Raw genomic sequence first — 18,193 nt, forward strand, 5'->3', positions numbered from 1 at the left:
CACTTTAGAACAGTATCAAGGAGAAGCAGCCTCTCAGTGAGGCAGCCTCAGGCAAAGCTCACACTCTACCCCAGAGCCATGGATCAGACAGTGGGACACAAACAAGCTGAAGGTTACCTGAAAAAGCTTGGCGTCCAATGCAGCCAGCAGTCATCAGCATGATACAGAAAGAGGGAATCACAGAGGAGTGGCAGAGCCCTGAACAAGGGGCATGAGATGGCTCCCCCTGTGCCACCTATCTTGGCCACTGTGAATCAGAAACAGTGCTGTGAGCTGAAAGAAGCCCATGGCCGGAAGTGGAGCTGGGGGGTCTTTCTTAGCTTTTGATTGTAGCAAGGGAGGTAAGCAAGTAGGGTGCTACCACCTTGTGAGCCACTGTGGGACTCTGTAAGTGAGGGAGAGACAGCATGGCACGGATGTGTGCTGTTGGTGCGGTATGACCACCACCCCCTGTATAGGGGACAGTAATCTGAAAAATGTTGCTTACATATGCTGTCCTCTATAAGATCCATATCAAAAAAAAAAAAAAAAAAAAAAAAAAAAACAAAACAAGCATAGTGAGAAGTTTTCTCTACTTTTAAAGAGTCTTCTGGAAACTTTCCTATCCCTTGATGTCAGAGTAGCAATACCCAGCCTGGGCATATATTTCCGACTCCATCTGGTAGTGATATATTTCCAACTGCCTCCCACTTGTAAAGAGGAAAGAGCCAATAAAGACTTTAATGAGTAATTGGTTTAATAGAGCATCTTGAAAAGTGGCCACACATTCTATTAGCATAATTACAATACAATTTCACAAGAGCAACATTTTGGGTGAACATGTAAATCTTAAAAGCAACTAAATAATCACTTTATACGGTGTTGGCAAAGGGCTTCTTTTTCTAAAAGTATCTAAGCATATAGTGAAACTTTATATTTTGGGGAGATAGTGTTGTTGCTGGTATATGCATATGTTTACACTTGAAAACCAAACTCTTGGGTAGCTTATAGTCCAAATGCAGACTTTGAAGGGAAGTACATTCCTTATGTAGTTATAATATCATCTGTTAAGTAAAGGTGATACTAAGTAAACATATGTCAACTTTTCCTCCTGCTAAAAGTCCCAAATGGCTCTAAACATTTTCTTCTAAATCTTGTTCATTCTGCTTCTAATAAACTCATGGAAAAACCATTTCTTTGTAAAACTGTTCACAGTGAATGGAATATTTGGAAATTAGCATCAAAATTCATCAGGAAGCAGTTTTCATAAGAAATGAGAACATCACCTCTCCCTTATGCCCTTGTTGCAAATTCTTAAGTGTTCAATAAAACAATTTATATCCATGGTTTCTTCCATGACTAAACGAGGGAAATTAAACACTGAGTTAGAAACATCTTTCTCCATACATTTTAATAGTTTCTATTATTGGATACTAACTAACGTGTTCAGTTTTACTGTACTTGTCTTAGCAGATCCCTCAGATTTACACTTATAAGTTGAGTAATTACCCAGTATATATATTGACAGATCAACAGTCTCAAACAAGCAATGAACACATTTGCTACATATGTTCATCTCACCACAGATGCTTCCCCCCACTCTGGTTTTTTAAGTGCATCAAATATTAATAAATACACTTGTGAACATTCTTACATATGTCTCTAAAATAATCTTATTTTGTACTCAAATCCATCATAGTGAGGTTTATAATATCTTTATATAGGCAAATCTTTTGTAATAAAAAAAAATTATGAGGGCGGCATTGTACTGTAAACACAGATTGCTAAAGGCAGAGAAGCAATAGGATTGATTAGCATGGTTTAGACTCAACAAACCACAATGAAAGGCAGATAGCCAAACAATTACTATTTAGAAAATTCATTATCAGGGCCAAGACTACAGTAGTATGGGGTGCTGATTAAATGATGCTGGGGCTGCATAACATGTAAAAATCCACAGTGATCAACAGTAAGGCCAATGTTAATAGAGTTAATTTAGGACCTGCTAAAAATTCACAAGTAACATAATAATCAAAATCCCTTTATTCATTTGGAATAGGGAAGTGTTTTTCAACCAGTAATGTTCTACGTGTATGCTAGCTTCCTCTGAGAAATAATGAACCCATTTTACTGAGCATATTTAATGACTCAGTGATCTAAACAAACATTTATCTTCTCTGAACCTGTGTTCAGAGATGATGTTACCAGCTCTGTCTGATGAGTATGTTACCGTGAAGGTCTGATAAGAAGTCACATCATTGGAGATCTTAGATTCTCCCTATGTGGGTGATGAAATGATAACTTGTCAACTTATACCAGAATGACTTCACTAAACCATGCCAATTTTTCATGAGTGGTGCTTCTCATTTACTACTTTAAGGGTTCCTCAGTGATGCTCAATTTGTTTGATCTTCTGTCCTTTCCAGATATAGTTCAAGGTTATATATAATGGAGACAGTATAATCTAGAGAAAAGCCTGGAGATTAAAGTCAGAGGGTCTAGAGTAAACCCTTATTTTGTGACCCAGGGTAAATTACTTAATTAAACCATGAGGATGATGATGATGACGACGATGAAGAAGATGATGATGATGATGACGATGATGATGATGATGATGACAATGATGATAATGGTGGAGAAGGAGAAGGAGGAGTAAAGGGGGAGGAGACGAAGAGTTTATGCACACTCAGGACTGAGTCTCATACAACATCTTGTTATTAATTCTTCACATCAACCTTCATTTTATGAGTGAGGAAGCCAAAACTTTATATGACTTCCCAAATTACCCAGTATTACAAACAGTAAGTTGAACCCATACAATTAGATTATGTAATCCTCACTATTATCTGCTGCCCTCCCATCAAACGGGGACAGTAAGCAAATTGGAGTGGTAGTGAAAGTGAAAGTGGGCCATATTCCTATAAAGTTCATCCAAGGCCTAATCTGCGACTCATTGAGCCTTTATAAGCAAACTTTTTGGGAGATAAAAGTTATGAATATTTCTTCTTTGTCTTTCTCTGGGATTCCCACTGAATCTGAGCTTGAGAAAAAGGCAGTTCATGATAACCTGAGAAAGCATTTCAGGTACACTATGCTTTAGGAGAGAAGAGGCTGCTGCTTCCCACTCCAGCAACACTAGGAAAACCACAAAGAGGAGTTTTAGAAAGTAATGGTTGTTATGAACTCAGTAAGTGACTAGAATTTTTTTAATAAATAATAGGGATGGTGACATACTGTGGAAGCTCTTGGTTATGAAATCTTTTTTGTAACTGTCCATAAAAACAATGGCTACTCATCTCTCTGAGCTTAGTTTTGGCTTAAACATCTAGAATTAAAAGTTTAAGATGACTTTTCAAAGCTCCTTCTAAATCCTGTGACACTGTGATGTTATATATTTTTAATGATAATTTTTCGTTAACAAACCACTTGACGCAAATCCTTGAAAACAAGCCCTTTCATTGTTAAGCTTGCTGGGACTGCCATAAAATTTTTAGAGACAAACAAAATTTTGACTAAAATGTATATAAGCACTCAGAAAATATACATTCATGTTTACATGCATATGAAGTAGTCCCATTTCAACTAAATTGGGTAAAATTTGTCATAAAATTTGGTAAATTGTTTTTTGGGAGCAGATGCTGTTATTATAATTTTTAAAACTTGGTTACATCTTAATGTGAAGATGGGATTAAGTTTCAGTGATAGGGTTTAAGATCTTTTGTAATGAAAGCTGACATTCTAGGTTAGTGGCAACAATGCTTTGGGGATATTGGCGTTGTTGTTATTATTGTTTTTGCAGATAACTGCTTTTTAGATATTGCATTTGAAATATTTCTTCTTTCTTTTCTTAAAATTTTTTAATGTTTATTAGTTTTTGAGACAGAGACAGAGAGACAGGTATGAGTGGGAGAGGGGCAGAGAGACAGGGAGACACAGAATCTGAAGCAGGCTCCAGGCCCTGAGCTGTCAGCACAGAGCTTAACGTGGAACTAGAACTCACGAACTGTGAGATCATGACCTGAGCCAAAGTAGAAGACTTAACCAACTGAGCCATCAGGCACACCTTTCTGACTTCTTTCTTAATTAGGATGTTTTAAAAATACAAACAACTGAACTTTGGAGTAAAGTTTCCTTATTAATCAGGCACATTTTAAAATAAAATCATCTATTTAATTCTAACTAGGGAAGTTAACAGGGATGGTCATTAATACATAAAATAAAAAGATAGTAATCAATTCTAGTTCAGAGGAGTATCTATACACTGGCCAGCTTTTTCCAGCCTTAGAGGGATGGTAATGGTTTAAGGCCTTGTTTGAATGTCAGTGAGGGAATACAGCTGCTTTCATGAAATGGATGTCGAGAACCTGCAATATATACTTCTTTGGTTCAGGACACTGACAGCTTTTGTTAAAATGAAAATATTAATAATATTTAATAATTGTCAACATTAACACCATAACTCAAATGCATAAAAAGGCTAATTTAGGAATATACACACCTTTGAAGAAAACAACCAGCATGGACTGTATGCTCTCAGTTTGGATGCGTGTGAGATAGAGAAAATTCTGGAGTATGAGAAAGGTCCTAGTGTTGAAAGATTCAGATTGGACAACATGGCAGAAAGATGGTGTTTGGGACGAAGACATCTGCTCCTTTTCTCAAACATGGGGTAGATGTCTAAGATATACATTTATCTGTGATGGTATGTGCATAGGATTTGTTATGCAAAGAACCTTGAAACAAAAAAGAAATCCCATATGCATTCATCCTGGTACTCATAATTAATAAGAATCTTGACTGTATTCACTACTATGTAGGTCAGTATGGCTTTGAGTACCTGGGAAAAGTGATGGAATGTCTGTAAAAGTGTGGTAGTCTTGACAGACTTTGCTCTTTCTTCCCGTAAAGAAAACAGCAGAGAGGCTATTTCTGAAGGTCAGGCTCGAGTAGTTGGGCCAGAGTGGTTATGCCACAAAGAGAATGGGAAAGGTTATTGGATTGATGTTAATTTGGGGTCTTTCTGTAGGAACATGACTGATGACTCTGTGTTTCATCCTGCTCTGCTCAACAGTGTGAATATACAGAGTTAGAAAAATACATTGATGCTATTACTCAAACTTAGAGATTAAAACTTTAGAAAGAATAATTAATATGTTAGATAAAGAAACAAGAATCAAAAATAACTTCAGAAGGCTAGGATGTTAAAGTAAAGATAACAAAGATATGTAAGATGTCTAAAAGCAAAGTGATATGTTTGAGTTCAGAAATCAAATTGTACAGTTCTAGGACAGAGGATATTTGGTTTAGCCAACTGTGAGTTCAATGAATAAAGAGCAGATGTGTTGGCTTAGAAAGCTCCTGAGGGTTAGGCTAGGTTTATAGAAAGTGTGTAAGCGGTCTTGCTGGGTTTTGTGTTGATTAGACCTCACCAGGAATCATCTGTTCAAGGATAGTTAAAGAGATTCCTGAAGGGTATCCACAAGGAGGTGTTTAGAATAGCTAGTGGTCTAGAAACCATATCACATGGCTGTAGGAGAATGGGATGTTTAATATATAGGAATAAAGAGGGAGGGCACATGATGTGTGGTCTTTGAGTACAGTATTTTTTACCCAGAAGACGGATTAGATTTCTTCTGTGTGGTGTAAGAGGGCAAAGCTAGAACCAATGGGTCCAAGTTTTGGGAATAAAAATATTGGCTCATGAGGGATGATTATAGATAACGAGGAGGCAGCTTCCTGGGTGGGAGTAGCGGTCACTGAATTCTTCCAGGAAAGCCAGAAATCCAGGAAAAAAGACAGTCTTTGGAAATGGTATTTTCCATTGCTAGAGGTGATTAGGAATAGGCTGAAAGATCATTTTTCAGGCATGTGGTTATATCTGGGGGCCATTTAAGCTCTCCCACCCTGAATTTCTGTGAGATTTTTCAAGGGGAAAGTCTGAAAAAAGGTAATTGCTAAACTCTGTTTAAAGAGAAAGACTAAATGTACTTTTCATGTAATTTTTATATGATTATTCTCTTAGTTTTGATCTAATTACTTATGGCAATTCTGTGTAAATAAACTGCCTTTGACATTTGCAATTCACAATTATATTTCTCTAAATACATATAGATATGTTAGCACTTGAAAAACTCCTGCAGTTTTCTGTGCCAGAGTGTTGAGATATTCCTCCACTATTCAAACATTATTAGACTCTTGCTAGCTACACTCAACAGTCTTAAAAGGTGTATCACAAGAATAAAGTCAACCGTACAAATGAGGAAAGAGTCTGTAAACTATACCTTTTGTGAAAGTGGCTTAAGTTCAGTGAAGAGCATTTCATGAGAGGTTGAAAAGACCTCACCACCTGGCAAATGAAATAATTTTAGAACAATCTATTCTCACATAAAAGAAGGAAACAACTGTGGGAGTGACATTTCTTTTTGACAAGGGAAGAAAAACCAAAGAAGGAAGAAAAAATAAAATGCTTTTTGGGAATTAAGAAAGCTGAATTAAGTGAAAAATATACTCAATGAGGCACAAAATGAAATAACAGGAAATCTTTCCAGGAGCTGAAAAGCACTTAAGGCAGGAGATAGAGTTTTCTTGGCATAATCTTTCAAGGCTCCCTTCCAAGAGAGGGATTTATTTTGTATCCAAAGTTTATCCGGTTCTCGAGAAGTATGGCTGTTTAGGTGAATAAAGTCATCCTAAGATCTCTTACATGTAAAGTGGAAGTGAAGCTTTGGTTTTAGGAATCTTATCTGAAATGTACTGGACTTAAAGGCTATTAGTAACCATCTCCTCCAAGAAGTAGTATTTCTAAATGTTCTTCTTTCAGATATTGTGGTACTAATAGCTTCCTCTTCATAATTGCCTTTATAACTTTTTTAAGAGGCTAAAGAAAATGTTAAAAAGAAGTATGTGGGATTCTAGATTCTTCATAAATATTTGCTGGCTGCTATTCATCACAGTCACATCCTATACTAACCTAGCACCTCCTTCAGTTTTCAGAATACATCAACACTCATGCGGTGCTTTTGTTGACCAATTCCCAGGAAGATAAAAGCCTACTGCGAGGGCAAATTGTTCACATTTAGAGTTTTGCCTCAAAATAAAGTCTTTGATTAAACTCCGTGGAAAGAATGTGTATAGCTCAGTCTAGACAAAGATAACAGTAACTTTGTGTTGAGTGAGTTGCTCTCCTCAGCCTTGGCCTGGGAAGTTCCTTGGGACTAGTGTCTCCTTTAGAATTGCCTCCCCAGAAGCAGTCAAGCTCAATGGTGAGAGAAGGCAGGTGGTGGGGCAGGGGGTGGGGGTGGGGGAGAAGGAGAAAGGGAAATGCATCTTTGGGGTTTTAGAGGGCTGATGCTTTATGTGGCAGCAGGAGCAGGGGGCGATAGCCAACTGAAAGCCCAAAGGGCTTAGAAAAGTATATTGGAGTAGACTTTCCTTTGGGTCTGCATAAGCCCCTGGATTTGGGAGCAGTTTGTGGAGTAGAGGCCATTGGCTCAGACTAAAGAGATACTGGGCTTTCAGCAAAATTTAGGAAGGGGACAACTGAACTGGTGTCCATCTACTTGGGAGCTATCAAAGAAGTGTGGTGGTATCAGCTCCCCAAATGCTCTGTAGCTTCTTAACCCTGCAAATATTTTTTTGTACAGGATGAAGGAGAGTTGAACAAAAAATATTAACTGTTGACAACAAATGGCTTTATTAATTTCCACCAGATGGGATATGCAGGGAAAGGGTTATTGTTATTTTTTTCAAAAGGCCCTAACTTTATTTACTAATTCTTCACTAATCCCATACCCTCCACTCCACTCCATTCCCTCACAGGATGCTCAATGAGTTCACTAGGGCTTGAAGCACCTTAGAAGATTCTCCTGTTCCTCCAAGTCCTTCTACACCTTCTTGCACATGTGGAAGACAGGTGGTCTTAGCTAGTGTAGATTACATCCTCCTGTGGGCTTTCCTGGCACCACTGGGCACTGAGTCCAGAGGTTAAAGAAATGTTCCCTGGGGGTGTTCAGGTGGGACGCCTCCTCTTTACACGATCAAACTCCTGACTTCTGGACTTCCTGATCTTTCTCATGGTTCCCCAGTGGTGGAGCTGAGTGCAGTGAGGCAGCCAGCTGGTCCCAGAAACAGCTGCAGCATTTGGGCAAGCAGGAGGCTATCCACACTAGTGAGTACTGTTTTACAGCATGAGATTCCCCTTCCCCTCTGCTGCAGCACAGCAGCATGTCCCTCACCCAAAAGATGCACCTCCAAGATGCACAGGCATTGTGTGGCTAGCTACTACTCCAAGTAGCACTGTGTGCAAATGGTACACTGTCTCCTATCCTGTTCTTCATGCAAGAGGTCAGGGCCTTGGTGGGACAGTGGATCCTACAGGGGACATGGAAGCTCAGTGGGCACACGTCCCTCTCCTCCTCAAGGTCCTGTTTTCTCATTCTCTCCATCAGTTGCAGGTCCTGCTTGTAGGCATTTTTATTGCTGTTGCTATGTGTTTTGTTTTCAAATATATTATGGAATTCATTTCTATTTCACTTTTTAAAAGCCAGAACACAAGGAATTTCACTTTCTGGAAAGTCACCTCATTAGAAATACATGATGTGCCCTCAATACAGGAAAACACAAGTTTCTCTGACCACCAGTGAGATGAAAAGTTTTAATCACTTCCCTTAAATGAAGGTTTTGTCAAATTTCTTTCCAAATTTCTACAGAGATGTTCTCAACTCAGGGAAGTTTGAGAGAACATTTTTCAAAAATTACAGTGAAGAAGATAACCTTAAATATTTGGGTTAGAAAAATGTTTGGGTTATTACCCCAAATAACTTCTTTGGGGTGAGGTCCATATCAGCAGGGTAGGCTTTATAGTATGAACGATGTGATTCCATTTATATGACACCATTGAAATCATAAAACAATAGAGCTGAAGTACAGATTTTTGCTTGCTGGAGGTTAGACATGGGAAGTGAGGTGACTGGATGAGGTTAGAAATGAGATACCACAAGGGAGTCTGGTGGTGAAACAGTCTGTATCTTGCTTGCTTTGATTATACAAATCTACATATATGATAAAATTCCATAGAACTACACATACATGCATACAAACCTGTTCAAAACTGATTAAGTTCTGTGGATTATACCAATATAAGTATTCTGGATTGTATTGTGTATTATAGCCAGGCAAGATGTCCCCATTGGGGAAATCTAGATGAAGGATAAACAGGACTGCCAAAGTTAGGGTACGGAACTTCTATTTTAAGTAAGAAGCTAGACATCATCTGTTTGGGGGAATAGATAATATCAATAGCTGATAGTTATCAAACTATATGTCAGGCACTCCGTTATAAGGTATACATGCAGTTTCTTATATAAGCCTCAAATTTATGAGATAGGTGGTATTTTAATCCATTTTTGAGATGAAAAAATAAAAGCTCAGAGAGTTTAGTTTCTCATGGTTTTACAACTAATACAGTATCATATTCCACAGAGCAACATAGAACCTGAAATGCTTTCAGGGTAGTAGGAAAACCTGCCTGCCTGTGTTAATACCTCTTGCTCTTGTCATTAAAGTCTACACTTCCTATGTCAGGTGTAAGACTTTTCAATTTCTGATTAGAAATGTGTCTGATTCATAATACAAGGGAAAGAGACACCATATGAAATGGAGAAGGCAGATGTGACACTACCTGAAACAAACTTTATCAGCTTTGTGATTTTGCTCAAGAAATGTTCTAGTCTTACCTGAGATTAGGAATTTCCTGAAGACAAACTTTGCACATTGAAAGACCCCTCCTAAGACTGGCATTGATCTTGATACTTAAAATTGAAGTACAGCAAATTTGATCAAAATCAGCCAACTAATTTGAAAGTTTGTAGGAAACAAACAAAACAGATGTAAAACAATAAAAGTTCCAATTAATTCACTATGTTCAGTCAATATTTTTTTCATTTCTAATTCAGCAGGTAGCCTTCTTTTAAACATCCATGTAAGCCAAGAATGACTGAAAAAGTATTTGATTTTACCACATACTGCTAACTGAAAATTAACCAGAGGGAGGCAGAAGACAGAATATTCAACAGTACTCTACTTCTCTCTTCCATATCAAAAAGTCCTTCATGTAGACTATGTAAAAAAGAGAAACTCTATAATTTACAGATTAAGAGTTTAAGTGCATTTCTGTTTGATTTTTAGTGCGTCTTATATTCCAACTAATGATTTTCTTTCTTGTGTTAGATTTTGTGATTGAGTTTCAGAAATAGGAGCAGAGCCGAAATCATTAATTTAGCATACTTTGCTGATTTAAATGATGACAGTTTAGTTTCTGATCTTAAAATATTAAATATTTGATCTTATATTATAACAATGAAGCCATTATTCCACAACTGTAAAAACCTAGATTTCAAGAATAATTCTTCCCCACCAGAATACTGGTAATAATTTGTTATTTCTTTCAACAAAACATTATCTAACATTCATTAAGCTCCAGGTATTACACTAAGTTCTGGGATATATCAAGCTAAATTACACAAAATTATTTATATATGACCTAGGGAATATATGACCTAAAATCAGTAATTTCATCCTGTTTAATCTAATAGAAATGAAAATATGTAATTCCTACCATTATAACTTCACAATACATTTATGAATAAAAAGAATTCCATGTTAGGGAAATTCCATAAAACTTCCTTGAGGAAATGCTTCAGTTATTCTAGAAGGAGTAAGAAAAGTCAGGTGAAGAAGGCAATGGAAAAAAGGTTGTTTCTAGGAGAAAAGTATTCACAGAGTCTAGAGTCTGGGAGGGAACAGGAAAAATTGAGTCTTGACTGGAGAAAAAGCATCAAACCCCAAAGTCACTTATGTGAAAACATTTTTACTTAGGACAATTGGAAAAACTTAAATGATTATGAACAGAAGAATGGAAGGCATGGTTTGCATTTTAGGAAGATTACTTTAGCTGCAGTGTTGTATGTTGTTTCTCCATAGTTCTCTTTTCTCTCAGATCTTCAGTCTTTTGTTGTTGCCATATACTGCTGTTTTGTTTTGAAGGGGTTAGGTTTTTTTCCCTGTATTTTATGGGAGAATATCTTTATTTTTCAACTCGCTCATAACATTTTTTGGCAGCAATATATTTCATAGGAGCTCATTTTAATTCTCTGGTCATTACTTTTATAGCTTCCTATTCTTGTTTTGCGGATGCAAGTTCCCCATAAGTCTCTAAGGATAACAATTATAAGTATTTTCTTGTTTACTTTTTTTTTAAAGTTTATTTATTTTTGAAAGGGAGAGTGCCAGCAGGGGAGAGGCAGAGAGAGAGAGGGAGAGAACAAGGATCCAAAGTGGGCTCTCTGCTGTCAGCATAGGGCTCAAACTCACAAACAGTGAGATTATGACCTCAAGGGAAGTCAAAAAGCTTAATCGACTGAGCCACCCAGGTGCCCCTACTTTTTTTTTTAAGTTGGTTTTTATGTTAGTTTATTTTAGCCACTCTTTCATATTAAAGGCTTTCTTCAGACTTCTACTGCATCTTAGTTGTTTAGTTTTTACAAATAAGTTGGTAAAAGAGCTGATTGGTACCTCTCTCTCTATATATATACATTGGTACCTCTATTGCTAATTTACAGGCAAGCACTTTTTTTAAAATGATAGCAGGGTTGGGGCAGGGGCCAGGGCAGGGGCTTGGGAACCCCAGATTTAGGTTTCTTATGCTGGGGGAGCTTTAAATAAGTTATTTCCTCTAGGACTGTTCACCTTCTTTAGAGAAGTACCCCCTTGCCTGGGCGATAGAAGCTTGCTTTTGAACTGGCTTCTCTTAGAGGTTGGGAAGATGTATGCCTGTGGGATAGTTAACCATCCCACAAACAGGTATTCTATTATCCCTCCTATTTTTAGCCTTATGTCGCATTTTGTCCTCAACTGAGTGTAGCAGTTTTCAGACCCAAGCATTGCCTAGATTCTGCATTACAGATGGGTTTAGACTACAAGCCTCTCTGTGTGGTCTAGGCTGGAGATTTTCTCTGATCTAATTCATCAGTTAACACTTCTCCACCTCTTTTATGTATTCCATAAATTTCCTAAAATATCTTATCTTTTTATAACCATCTCCTCTTCTTTTTTCTAAATAGTGGCTTCATAAAAATTTAATGTAAATGTTTGGTTCGAGACGAGATACAATGTATCTTTTGTAAAAAAATTTGAATCTTTATTGATTTTTGAGAGAGAGAAAGAAAGAGAGCATGCGAGCAGGGGAGGGACAGAGAGAGAGGGAGTCACAGAATTCAAAGCAGGCTCCAGGCTCTGAGCTGTCAGCACAGAGCTCACAAACTGTGAGATCATGACCTGAACTGAAGTTAGACGCTTAACCAGCTGAGCCACCCAGGCGCCCCTCAATGTATCTTTAATCAAATATTTCCTTAAGCACAGGTTTAATTCTGTCTGTCCTTCTAGTTTATAAATAAACTCTATGAAGGTAGGGATTATGGATGTTTTCACTGCTGTACTCATAGTACCTACTGTAATGTCTAATAATGTCTTAAAATATTCTTGCTGAAAGAGCAAATAGGACTTGTGAAAACATCATGATGGAATGTGTCAATAAAAAATAAAACCATTAAATTTTAATCTAGTTGCATCAAATTTTAAAACATTAAGGAGGATACAACCTGCCTTACATAAATTTAATGTAATAATGTATCATAGATTCATTGAGAATCCACCTTAGCTACTTGTTTTTGAATAATGAAAAGGGTGATACTGGCACAAGCAAGAGAGTCAAAGAATTGTACTTTTTCTGGCACTGGCTGCCATTTATAATGTACATCTATTCGTGTACAGGTGTGGGAACATGTATGTGCAAATGCACATACATATACAGGATATATTTTATTATTTTTCTCTGAATCCTCTTTATTCACTAGGCATTAAATTTGTCATTATGATTTTTTCCAACTACAGTCTGAAGTAAAGCAATGTTTACAGTTGGTGAGGAATAACTATACCAAAGATACTAAGATATCATAGCAGCCATCCGCCTGGCTTCCAAGTATTTGCATAAGGCCCATTAGCAGCTCAGTTGATTTAATAATGGCTTGCTGAGTGTTGAGACATCTCATGCCAGCTGCTCATTCTCCTTAGTTCATTTGTGCATTCATGAAATAACCTACTTTTTAAAAAACAAGAGTTATAATTTGTTTGCATTCAACCAGGTAAATATAAGTGCTATATAAAATATATATACTATATAAAAACAGCATAGGTAAAGGGACACATAACTTTATAACAGAACATCTACAGATACTCAGCAGCTATGGTATAATAATGATTGGCGTGAAGAAAGAGAAAGGGAGAAATGCTGCCACTTGTAGCTTCATGATCACTTAAGCATCAGTCCTGGGGAACAGAGATTTGGACACCGGCTAGCAAGTCAGACCCCTGGAAAACATGGCCAGCAGTTCTGGACAGAGAAAGTTAACTGTATGCACCAATTCAGGGTAGCCAAGAAGATCCCAATATACTTAACTAAGCCATAATTTGTTGTGAACCTGCCTTTCCTGGAAGTGATGGTACTGGTGGACCAAACTGCAAGGAAATGGGGAAAGCAGAACAGAGAAAATAATACAGTGGCTGTCACAGAAGGTTGCAGAACATACTGCATAAAAAAAGAAAAACTGGCCTTTTTTGTCTACGTTATTAATTTAAAAGGTAGGTTAAGTCTATTTCTTATTATTTCTGATGCTTGGAGCTCCCTCCTAGTAATTGTGGTCTTAGATCACTAGAGTAATGAGCAGAGGACAAATTTCAAGCATGGTTTGAAGATTGCTAAGACTAACTATGGGGTTTCAGCTAGCAATAAGGAAGGTGGAAATATGACAGCTCGAGCACAGATTGAAGGAATAAACTTTGGCAAGGACACCTTCTATAAGTTAAATGTTCCTCCTCATTATGAGACTTTGAATAGGATCACAAGGGAAACCTAGCATGAAAAATTTAAGGGGTACTCACTCCCAAAATTGTTCAAGGCCACTTTGCTCTTGCAAGTTGCTGAGGATTAGTGCCTCCTTAAACTTTCTGTCTTTGGCTTCTTACTTGCCTTAGACTACTTCTGGCCCCACCACATTAAAATATGTTTCATGGTGTGGGCACCTGGGTAGTTAAGTTGGTTGAACATCCGAGTTGCTCAGGTCATGCACTCACAGTTCTTGAGTTTAAGCCCTACATTGGGCTCTCTGCTGTCAGTGCAGAACCTGCTTCAGCTCCATCGTACCCCCCTCTCTGCCATTACCCTCACTTGAGCACACATTCTCTTTCTCTCTCTCAAAAATAAACATTTAAATAATCTAAAAACAAATAAAAATAAAATATGTTTTATGGTAACCACCCATGCCATGCTTCATTCCTTTTCCAGAATGACCTATACCTCAAAATAAGTAGTGAAAGAATTATCAAGATAAATGGGAGGGAGATGCATGCCCGAACATGACACCTTCACTCCCAGTCAAAACATACTGGTCCTTGGATGTCTCATTTGGCAAATTTTAATCTTCTCATTTGATTTTTAGCTTTTTCATATCTTTACATTTTTATCAGTCTCATTTGATTTTTATCTTTCTTAGCCATTAAAATCCTGTAACAAAGCAGCAGATGCCTAAGATCCATTTTTGGTAGCTGATGAGAAGATAGAGAACATACTTAAACAATTACATTTGACATGAAGTTGGCAGGGATAGTTAATATATTGCATGCCAGAACCAAAATTTTAAAAGATCTTGACATGCTGAAATGATGGGCCAAATATAAGCTGATGAAACTTATCAGGGGTAAATGTCTCTACTTTGGTTAAAATTCCAAATGAACAAGTGCAAAATGACAGAGATGCAGTTGAAGAGCAAATCTTCTGAAAGTCTTGAAGATCTTAGTCCAAACAGTTTCAATAAATCAATTGTGCAGTATGTTTAACCTAAAGCAAAGTGGAATTTTAGGCATTGTTGACAGAAATCAGGTATCTAAAGTAAAGGAGATGATAATTCTGCTCTGTTCAAATAGAATCACTCCCCCATCAGGGGAGTGGATAGCTCTTTTACTTTGGAAAACCTATTAGTGGCCACTTTGTGATGAGAAATATGGACTGATTTAGGAGAGGAAGAGTGATATAGGGAAGCTAAATTTTCTAAATATTTTGAAAAATGGGAATTTTCTGAGAGAAAGACTCTCTGCATGGAAGTAGCATCTACCAGTGCAGTGGCAGGTTGTAAACTAAGGAGAAATACTTTAGTGAGAGCTTCCTTGTTAGGGAAAAGAGCCTTTGGAACCGTTATTTAATAGAAGATTGTTTTTTGTTCTGATTTATAATTTTCCCTTAAGTTCCCAAATCTTCATTACAGGTCAGTTACATACAGTAAGTTTGCATTTGGTGGACTAGAAGGAAATTATTTTGTTGGGGAGGAAATAGTGGGCAATAGCTAAAGGAAGTAAGATGAAGACATCAAGAATGAAGCGTAGGGCAGGGATGTGGGGCAAGAGGTGACAAATAGCTTCTGAAAGTAATCACTTTCATCCGCTGATGAATTCCTAGTAATATTAGTAAGGGTGCTAGATTTCACTTGGCATAGGTTTATGAATTATTTTATATTGCATGATCAAAGTAAAGGCTGATTGTGAAACACTGGACAACTTCCAAACTTCCAACCTTGGGAAAATTGAACTGTATTTGCATACGGGGTAGACTATGCATTTTTGTCATTGGACTGTGTTTTTCACACTGGCATCTCCCACACAGTGCTTAGGATATAGGAATACCTTAAATATGTGTTGAGTGAATGAATGAAATTACTGCTTTTGATATATCAAGAATGATACCATATAAATAGACATTATTAAAATAGAACCTGTCCTTAAGAATCATGTAGTCTTATGAGGGAGTCATTCATTCAATTAATTATTTATTGAGGCATTTTTATTAGCATTTGGTATATTTACATAAAAAGGTAGACAAGGTCTGTGCTATCATGGAGTTCTACCTTCTGGCTGGGGGCACACATAAGAAAAAAAAATTAACAATTAAGAAAAACATTCAGGGCAGAAGACATGAACAGACACTTCTCCAAAGAGGACATCCAGATGGCCAACAGACACATGAAACGATGCTCAGCATCCCTCCTCATCAGGGAAATACAAATCAAAACCACACTGAGATACCACCTCACGCCAGTCAGAGTGGCTAAAATGAGCAAATCAGAGAACTCTAGATGCTGGCGAGGATGTGGAGAAACGGGCACCCTCCTACACTGTTGGTGGGAATGTAAACTGGTACAGCCCCTCTGGAAAACAGTGTGGAGGTTCCTCAGGAAACTAACAATAGAACTCCCCTATGACCCAGCAATAGCACTGCTAGGAATTTACCCAAGGGATACAGAAATGCTGATGCATAGGAGCACATGTACCCCAATGTTCATAGCAGCACTCTCCACAATAGCTAAAACATGGAAAGAGCCTAAGTGTCCATCAACAGATGAATGGATCAAGAAGATGTGGTTTATCTATACCATGGAATACTACATGGCAATGAGAAACAATGAAATCTGGCCATGTGTAGCAACATGGATGGACCTTGAGGGTGTTATGCTGAGCGAAATAAGTCAGGCAGAGAAGGACAAATATCATATGTTTGCACGTATAGGAGGATTAGGAGGAACTTGACGGAGGAACAAGGGGGAGAAGAAGGGCGGAAATGGTGGGGGAAAGGGAGAGAGGCAAACCATGAGAGACTCTTGAATGCTGACAAAAACTGAGGACTGATGGATGTGGGGGGAGGGGGGATGGGCATGGAGAAGGGCACTTTGGGGATGAGCACTGAGTGTTATGTGGAAACTAATTTGACAATAAACTATTTAAAAAAAAAAGAAAAGAAAAGAAAAACATTCAGCAAGGATGAGCATTTTGCAGAGAACTGAAATGGTATACAGTGACAGAGACTGACAGAGATAGTGTAGGAGATAGGGTAGTTGGGAAAGCTTTTCTGTTGAGATGATATTTAAGGTAAGGTATGAATGACAAGGTAGGAGCCAGCTATGTAAAGACCAGGAGTTGCAAGCAAGCCTCAAATAAGCATGGCAAATCTGAGGACCAAAGAGAAGTCCAGCAATACCTGAGAATACTAAGGAAGATAAAAGAGCGGTGGGAGATTTAGAGAGAGATCAGATAACATAAAGTTATGTGAACCAGAATAAGGAATTAGATTTTATTCTGAGAGTTATTCAAAAGTTTTGCATAATCAAGTCTTAAGCTTGACTGTGGTTATGAAACTAGTAATACAATATGATAAGTGCTCTGATACTACTAACAAAAGGCAATCACAGGATTCTGAGGAAACAACCAGTGGCTGAGGGGCTATCAAGGAAGGCTCCCTAGAAGACATGGCATGTATTTATGCCAACAGTTAATAACATGAAGAAAGAGAAATAAAATAGGGGCATAAAATGTGTTCCAGTCTGGGAGGTGAATAAACCATGACTGTCATAGAACTGCAAGAAGCACAGTATTGATAAGACAGAATGAGAAAAGACGAAGCTGGAGAGGTGAGCAGTGGCATCATTGGGAAAGATCATTCACATCTTGCTAACAAGTTTCCTTTTTGCCCACAACACAGAATTTTCATCAGAGGATTTCCATAGCCAGATTGTGCTTCACCACATATGCCCTGGCATTACCATGAAGACAAACTAAGGAGGGGCAAAGCTTCCATCTGGGACACCGACTATGAGACTGTAATCCAGAGAAGAGATAAGGGTGATCTTAACTAAGACAGTGGAGGGGAGGGGACAAAAAGAAATGTATGGATATGGTTAATAAAAAGGAAGTTAAAAAAACATGTTGTTGCCCATTAGGTAGATAGATGGCAATGTGATTCACTAAGGGACAAATAAAAAAGAGCACCAAGCCTGGAGGTGGGGATTTAAAATCTATTAAAATCCTATTAAAAATAGGAGATGGCGATGAATTCAGTTTCATACTTACTGACCTTGTGATACAAGGGATAGAAATGTGGATGTGCTTGTAGGCAGTGGGTTATTCTGGCTACAAGAGAAATTTGAAGCCATCAGCAAATAGGTGGCCATCAAGACTCTGAAGAGATGGCTCAGGAAAAGTGTACATTTAGGGATGAAATGAAACAGAACAGAACTTGGAGAAGCATCAATATTTTAAGGTCTCTCAGAGGGAAAAG

At 37.8% G+C, this 18,193-nt stretch overlaps 1 long non-coding RNA gene across 1 annotated transcript in view; it reads right to left on the bottom strand.

The window, feature by feature from the left end:
• The window catches only part of LOC144234103 (uncharacterized), a 99,989-nt gene that overhangs the window by 32,349 nt on the left and 49,447 nt on the right, over positions 1-18,193 (bottom strand). The gene's annotated exons all lie outside the window — the stretch shown is intronic.

This window comes from Crocuta crocuta, unplaced genomic scaffold (genome assembly GCF_008692635.1).
Source record: "Crocuta crocuta isolate KB4526 unplaced genomic scaffold, BGI_CrCroc_1.0 scaffold518, whole genome shotgun sequence".
NCBI lineage: Eukaryota > Metazoa > Chordata > Mammalia > Carnivora > Hyaenidae > Crocuta > Crocuta crocuta.